The sequence below is a fragment of the Limulus polyphemus genome, unplaced genomic scaffold (assembly GCF_000517525.1).
Source record: "Limulus polyphemus unplaced genomic scaffold, Limulus_polyphemus-2.1.2 Scaffold711, whole genome shotgun sequence".
Lineage (NCBI taxonomy): Eukaryota > Metazoa > Arthropoda > Merostomata > Xiphosura > Limulidae > Limulus > Limulus polyphemus.
Genome location: NW_013666321.1, coordinates 105,502 through 113,849, shown reverse-complemented (window position 1 = coordinate 113,849; position 8,348 = coordinate 105,502). Strand labels below are relative to the sequence as shown.

Here is an 8,348-nt window from a genome sequence, read left to right as displayed (position 1 = left end):
TGCTTCAATGTGAAGTGATTTCTTTAATCAGGGCATTAACAACCTGATTGTAAGATGAAAAAGCATTGATAAGAATGGAGACTATTTCATTTAATAAATGTTTTGTTTTGATATACAAGTTGTTCGGGTTTTTCATCTAAAAAAAGCGACATTAATTTCTTACACACAAATGCCAAATCGAGAAGTGATGATTGTGCTGTGCTAGAAGTGTGTGTTGCACTCCTAAATGGTAGAGGATTGTCGCATGCTCATTTGCATGCTATACTATATGTAAACACATAATGTTAGGTGGGAGCCTCAAGGCTAGTGGCAGGCAAAAATTGTACATATCAAGGGCAGCACAAATCAAGGAAAGCTATTATGTTAACAGAGGTAAAGTATCGTATCGGAAGGTGCTTTCCATCATGACTTGCATAAGCATTTTCTTTATCCATTCACCCATTTCTTTAAACTCACACATTTAGTAAATAACAGGTTTATGAATGGATTGTATCAGATGTCTGGTTTGTTTTAATTCTATAAAATTTGTTAATTTTCAATTGCAGACAAACTAAAGATTTACACTATATAAATGACTAAGCTATTCACTGTACCAAAACATAAGGAAAACAAGTGTCCATTCAGTCCTTCAAGGCTGTTCTTACACAACAACCTTGAGAAAAGTAAAAATTCAAACTCACTCTTTATTTGTCAAGAAATCATATTCCCCTCTTAAAGATTAATAAATTGCCAATAACAACTCATTCCACAAGTCAATCATCCTGTTAATGAAATAAAACTGGATCCTAGCCTGTCTTTTCCAGATTTTAATCTTGTGTCCTCTCTCCCTATTGTCTTCAGAATATAGCACAAAAAAATCAAAGAGGTCTTTATTCTATTGATCTTGTAAACTTCAATAAGATCATTGTTCCTTTCTTCTCTAGCTTCAAGAAATCTTTCCTTCACTACTGCACTTAACTCATCCAAACCTAGGACTTTTCTCTGTCTCTCTCTCTCTCTATATATATATATAGATATATGTATATAATTTTTACTTTATTACCAATAAAAACTTTGAAAATAGTCATTATTAGAGGCCACCTGATCGGACAGATGAGGTCAATGAGAAACTGTATAATGAGATCAGGATTGTTACTAATAAAAATATGAATATAATAATTATGGGATACTTTAATTTTGATACATTAATTGTGCTTATATGGCATCAAACATCGTAGTGAGAGATTTTTTGAAATGATTCCATATTGTTTTCTATATCAAATAGTCAGAGAGTTAACCAAAGAAGACATTCTTAGAGTCGTTATAAACAGCTAATGCAGATGTAGTTACAAGAGTTGAAGTGGGAAAATGTCTGAGGTTTGATGTTTAGTCTTAATTTTCAGAAAATCAAATCTTGAAGCCATGAAACAAAGATTTGTCATTAGTGAATTGGAATAATAAGTTAAAATTTGATGTGGGGCAGATTTGGGAAATTTTAAAAAATAAATTGCTTTTAGTTCAAGAAAGGCATATTCCAAAAAGAAAAGGATAATAGAAAGATGAAATTTGCTTACTATGAATAAAGCAAAAGAGCATAAGTTTAAGAAGTTTAAATTGACAAATAAGGTGTTAGACTTACAGAACTACAGAAAAGCTCATGATCTGGTCATAAAAAAATTAGTAAATTCAAGTAGAGCTTATGAAGAATAGCTCTCTGATAAGCTGATAATGTTAAAAAACATCCTTTCTGATATTAAGTGTAAAAAGTAAGCAAAATATTAAGATAAAGAATAGACACTTACAGGATGCTGATGGAAAAATTACTGTTCAAAACTATGGTAATGGCTGAGCTTTTACATTTAAAGGGAAGTATTACCAATATTCTTAACCCTGAGGATTCTGCATGAAATATTAGAATTGATCCAATTTAAGTTCATATAAATCTTTTGATGGAAAGTAAAAAGCAAATTAAAAACATACAAAGCATCTGAACCAGACCATGCTTCTCTCAAGGTTTTAAAGGAGGCCAAAGGTCACATGTGCATGTTTCTTTCATTTTTGGTAAGTTAAAATTTAAAGAGGATGATTAGCTGCTAAGGAATTTATAGGCCAATTAGTCTCACTTCTGTAGTGAGAAAAATTCTAGTTTGATAAAAGAACCTTGTAAAAAAAACAGGTATTCAATAACCCTGAACCCCAAGTATTTCGTGCACAGATTTCCAAGTTCACACATAAAAATAACTTCATATGGATAAATTTATACATGTAAACTGTGACTCACGCATACAAAATAAGCAATAAAATGCATTCATTTTAGAGTTCTATCACTACTACTGATTTTTAAGAGTAATTGCAATTACCAAGCATATACACATCTTGAGATAACTGTTAGGTAAATGTACACATTATACATAACAAGTTAGTCTGGTTCCTCTCACTTATAGTTGAGCTCATGGATGACACATGATTTCCTCAGCCTCTTCTGTCTGTGCAGAGATAACGTGTAAAAACGTTTTGGGATAGCATAAAAACTATTGGTCCATCTCGGCTGTTACATCCTTTAAACTAAGTTAAGATAATTTTTAAAAAAAACCTTAAAGCCAGCCCTTATCATTCATATACTTATCAACCTTTTTTTCAAACTCACTTAAATTTACTGCCCCCTACAACATCCAAAGGCAACCCATTCCAAAGGCCAACCACCCTGTTAGACAAATAAAATTGTCTTAGCTGAAGATGACTCCTACCTTGCCAAAATTTATATTTGTGTCCCCTAGTCATCCTATTTTCACTCTTAACTATGAAAAAAAATGATGCATCAACACTATCAATTCCCTTTACAATCTTAAACATCTTAATCAGATCCCCCTAACTTTTTTTTTTCAAGAGAAAACAATTTGAGAGATTTCAGCCTCTCCTCATATGACAACCCCTACAACCCGAGGCATCATTCTAGTAGTACCTCTCTGAATCCTCCAACAATTCAATGTCTTTCCTAAGGTAAGGAGTCCAAGACTGCACACAATATTCCAAATGTGGCCTAACCTGTGACCTGTACAATGAAATTATAACCTCTTTAGACTTATATTCAATATTTCTGTAGATACAATCTAAAATCCTATTTGCCCTACCACTAGCAACAGCACACTGTTTTGAATAGCTTTAGAGATTGATAGACTATTACACCAAGATCCCTTTCCTTCACAACACTGTTAAGGTTATTCCAACCAAATTATACTTATAATTCAAATTATGATAACCCACATACATTATTTTGCATTTATTATAATTAAAACCATCTGCCATTTATTTGCCAAACTCATTAATGATCTAAATCCTTTTATAAATCAGCAGCATCCTCTTCACAGCTAGAAACACCCAAAACCTTAATATCATCTGTAAATTTAAGTAATTTATTGATTATTCCATCATCTATGTCAATGATGTAAATAAAAAAGAGCAAAAGCCCTAAGACTGAGCCTTGAGGAACTTCACTTGTGACATTAATCCAGTTTGACTGAACTCCATTTGTAACAACCCTCTGCTTTTTTCCATCCAATTTCCTAACTTATCCCCCCCACACCTGTAGAGATTTTTTTACAAGCCTTTTATGTGGCACCTTGTCAAATGCTTTCTGAAAATCTATATACACCAAATCTACACCCTTACCCTCATCTACATAAGCATTAACCTTTTTGAAGAATGTTAAAAGATTTGTAAGGCAAGATTTTCCCTTAGTGAAGCCATTTTGACTATCCAATAAAATTCTAAACTTTGTTAAATGACTTTGCAAAGCATCTTTTAACAGGCTTTCCAAAACGTTTCCCACAACTGATGCAAGACTAATGGGTCTATAATTACTGGGACAATTTTTATCACCTCTCTTGAAAAGATTACATTAGCTAACTTCCAATCCTCTGGTACCTGCCCATTATTCAAAGGCTGACACAAAATTGTAGTAAGTGGTTCACATATCCAATCTTTAACCTTCTTCAAAACCCTTGGGGAAATATTATATGGCCCAGGAGCCTTATAATTTTTTAAACTTCCCTATTTTTTCTTAACCAGCTCAGAATTAACACAGTCATCTTGTTTGATCTCATTTCCGTTTATCAACTATTCAAGATGTGGAATACTGGTTAAATCTTTGTCATGCAACTATCAATGAAAGGAGTACTATCAGATTGATCTGGGTGAGCTGTCAAGTAATGTCCTGTTAATTGGTCATGCACAGTTAATATACTTTTTATGCAAACACAGTTTGTAATCAAAAGAAACACCACTTTAATCAGGTTATCTAGCAGTATGAGCTGTTCTTGTTGAACCTTTGAAGATTAATGATAATTATGATATTAAGTTTTTAGGTGTCAGCATATGTGAGAAGGATGCTGCTGCTCCTTTACAAGAGGATTTGGATTACTTGGTAAGTTGGACAAATAAATGGCAAATGGCTTTTAATTATGATAAATGCAAGGTAATGCATGCGGGATATCGAATTACGACATGTGAATTACGAATAACATTTGGATGGGAATAACTTTAAGTGTTATGGAAGAGAAGGATCTTTGTGTTCTTGTTAGTTGTTGAATCCATCCAAGCAATGTGCTCTTGCCAGTGGCAGGTCAAATAAAATCTTAGATTGTATCTTCAAAAATATGTAATACAAGTCTGAAGACATCATAATTTTGTTGTATAGATTATTGATTAAGTGATTAAACCACATATGGAGTATTTTGTTCAGTCTTGCGTGCTTTAACTTAGGACGGAGATTGAACTGTTGAAAAGGGTTCAGACAAGAATGATACTTGGGATAGAAAGTCTGTCATACAAGGACAAGTTATGATCTCTGAAATGCTTTTCTCTTAAAAAAAAAAAGAAGAGTTAAGAGAGAATCCAATTCATGTGTTTAAGATTATAAAGGGATTTGATTATGTTGATGCATCATCTTGTTTTTATTTTTGTACTTAATGGAGAGAATGGTAGGACAAGTTAAATTTTGGCTAGATAGGAAACATTTCAGCTAAGACAGCTTTATTTTTTTAACAGGGTGATTGGACTATAGAATTGTTTGTCTTCAGTTAATTCAATGGAGTTTAAGGGAAGGTGTGATAAATATTTGAATGATAAAGCTGGCTTCAAGTGTTTTATTTTTAAAGTTTAGTGATGGAATATCCTAGATGGTGCCTTGTCCTTAAATTATATGTATTATATTCCTATGTATAATTGACAATCAACCTGTTTGATGGACTTAAGGATGCCTACCCAGACTTTTGATTATTACATAATGATCACACACACACACTCTCACTTAGAATTTCAAACTCAAGGATATTTCACCCCCAGTTCTGAAATCTTATGGAGAATCCTGCAAAATCATTTAGTGAAAAATTATATTTTAAAAGGTAGCTGACATGAATTTTAACCTGATGTTAGCTATTTTGCAGATGTTACTTGTTATTTGGATGATGCAAAGGGTGTAGACTTCTTGTTCATAGAATTTCAAAAGTTTTTGGTAAGGTAAAACATAGAAGACTAGCCAATAAAATCACATTGGCAGATGTTGGGGAAATATAGTTTATTGGACTGTAGGGTGCTTGGATGGGAGAAAGTACAAAGTTGTTATTAATGAAGTTTATTTAAACCAGACCAATGTTGCTAGTGGAGTTCCTCAGTAGTTAGTACTTGGACCTTCTTATCTATATTAGACACTGGCAGGGGCTTAACAAATTAGTAATTTTTACTGATAACATGAAACTCTTGGGCATTCAATTGTATTGAGGATGACGAAGAATTATAAAACTATTGAAACAATTAGCAATTTTGACAAAACATTTGGCAAATAACCTTAAATTACAATAAGCACAAGGTAAGGTATTTGGGTTAATAAATTTAGATAACATGTTTAATACGTGTAGAAATCCACTCAATTGCATGACTGAAGAAAAGAATTTTGACACAGTAATTGAAAAATCACTCAAGTCATTGAGACAGTTTCTATTGCTTGTAATAAAGCTAAAATAATTCTATGATGTATTTTTATAAACATATTGATTACAAATCAAAAGAGGTAATTATCTCTTTATACAAATCACAAATTAGGCCTCTCTTGCAATATTGTTTTCAGTTTTTAGTATATATGGAAGAAATGATAGTGGCCCATTAGAAACAGCTCATAGGAGGGCTACTAAGTTCTGGGGATGAAAGTTATTTTTAAGGATAAATGGCTATACCCTTTTCTCAAGATAAAATAAGGTAAGAGGTGATTTAATTAGCTTTCAATAAGATAGTATATGGGTTATTGATAGTATAAAAGCCTCTTAACTTCTTTTTCTTTTATTATAAAGATATTAGGAAGAGAGGATATAAGTTATAGATTGAAAAAAAACAGACTAAGCTTCAGTTAGTTTTTTTCTTAACAGGATTATTTACTTATAGAATGATCTGTCATTTACAGTATCAGAGGCTGACACTTTACAAGAATTTACAATGAAAATCAATGATTTCCTCAAAACTAAATGATGGGTTTAAATTTTACTTTTCTTGGAGATGGAGTATACAAGAACAGTCTGAAGAATTAAATGGTCCTTTGTCGCCTACAAGTTCTGTTATGTCTAGCAATTAAACCATAATGAACCTATCTCACTGTCTAAAAAAACATGCTTGAAGTTCACTCTCCAATACTTTTAACTCTAAGTGAAACTGTGTAGCACACCTTATGGTGTCGGCAAGACATGTATAATCAAAAGTACCTACATATAAGATTACTTAAATGGAACACAATGTGAAACTTGTAATAATTGTGGTACATGAAAAAAATTAAGCACAGCAAATTGGATATTTTGATTTAGTAGGAAATATAAAAAAAACAGTCTATAGTCGAGGGTGTAATAAATATTAAAATATTTATTATACATATCACCTGCCACCACAACTAGAGGACATGCAAGTGGAGTTGTGAGATGGTTAACCATGTTGTAAGCTAATATGTTAGGTAGTACATTGGTCTAATTGTTAAACTAGTCATTCATGTATTTCATTTTCAATACATTTCATAAACATGTTCATGTATGGGCATATAGATCAATAAAAAATTTAACAATGTTTATTGGTATGATAAAAGTGCAATTTCACATATTATAAAATTTACTGTTCATACTTGGTAGATAAAGTTCAATTATATTTATATACAAAAAGTTAAATAATTTCAGCATGCTATATGGAAAAATCAAGATTTGACAACAAAAGTATAGTAAATGAAATATTTGTCTGTTCTTTTAGTGGTTGAAAAAGTTTTTTTTTAATGATTTGAGAATATTAATGTTTTATTTTTAATAAGAATCTTCTTTATTACGAAAAAAATCAACCTATTTCCATTTTTTTTACCAATATATTTCTTATTAAATTAATATCTGATAATACTAGTGCTCTAAGACTACTGAATAGTTTTCATAATGATAATAATAATAAATTATGACTCTTATTAACTATTAGTATTGATGAGAACATTTACAATTTCACAATTCTAATTGTGAAAATAACTTACTTCTAAGCGTTTTATGAATGCAGTTCAAATATTGAAATAGCACTGGCCTACTCTCAGTATTACATTTATTCTAACTAACTTACTAATTAAACAAAATTAAAACTATAATGATACACTAAAATTATTAAACTTACCGTTTGAAAGACACGAGTTGTATGTAACGCAGAAAAAGAGCGCCCTCTGGAGTTACTTAAAATTAATTTTCAAAAGTGCACAGCAATGGAGAGCTTAGTGAGTGATAGCTTACGAAGAAATAAAATTTAAAATAAATGAATGTATAATCAATAATAATAAACTAAAATAAAACTATTGGACAAGAGAATATCAAATAATTCTCGCAAACAGGTTTTATTATATCACTAAGATTATGAAATATTTAATACAGTTTACACAGAAATAAGGAATTAATTATTTCATTGAGCAACTCTTATTCTGTATGATACTGTTACGTCTCCGTTTGTTAATTAACTTTCCGTAACTTCGTTCCGACGAAACTTTAGCGACACAAGTCCTTACTTAATAAAACTGGTTTATTCTTTCCGAATACAACTTTACGATACACTTAATTTCAACAATCGCGCTAAAACAAACGCTATAACAACGATCGTTAACTTCAACAATATGTCTCTCTCTGACTGCATTTCAATTACTCATTACCTACACACACATTCTCATTGTTGTCACGTTGTGAGCGTCTTATATATATATATACCAGACAAGTATATATCTAGTAAATGCTACGGCATTCACGAAGGAACAAGATACTTCTAGAAAATAGGTCGCGTCAAAATAGTCACATGATCTCGCTGACGCAACACTGCCCCCT

General features: G+C 31.5%; 1 protein-coding gene across 3 annotated transcripts in view; it reads right to left on the bottom strand.

Moving 5' to 3' along the window:
• The window catches only part of LOC106460110 (methylosome subunit pICln-like), a 25,819-nt gene extending 18,101 nt beyond the window's left edge, over positions 1-7,718 (bottom strand). For 2 of the 3 annotated variants that reach the window (XR_002610684.1, XM_013919794.2), the window contains exon 1: positions 7,657-7,718. The gene's annotated coding sequence lies outside the window, so the exon portion shown is untranslated. Of the gene's footprint in view, positions 1-2,941; positions 2,957-7,656 lie in introns of those variants that run through there. The other variant, XM_022386750.1, reaches the window with a different exon arrangement.
• Positions 7,719-8,348: the final 630 nt, after the last annotated feature.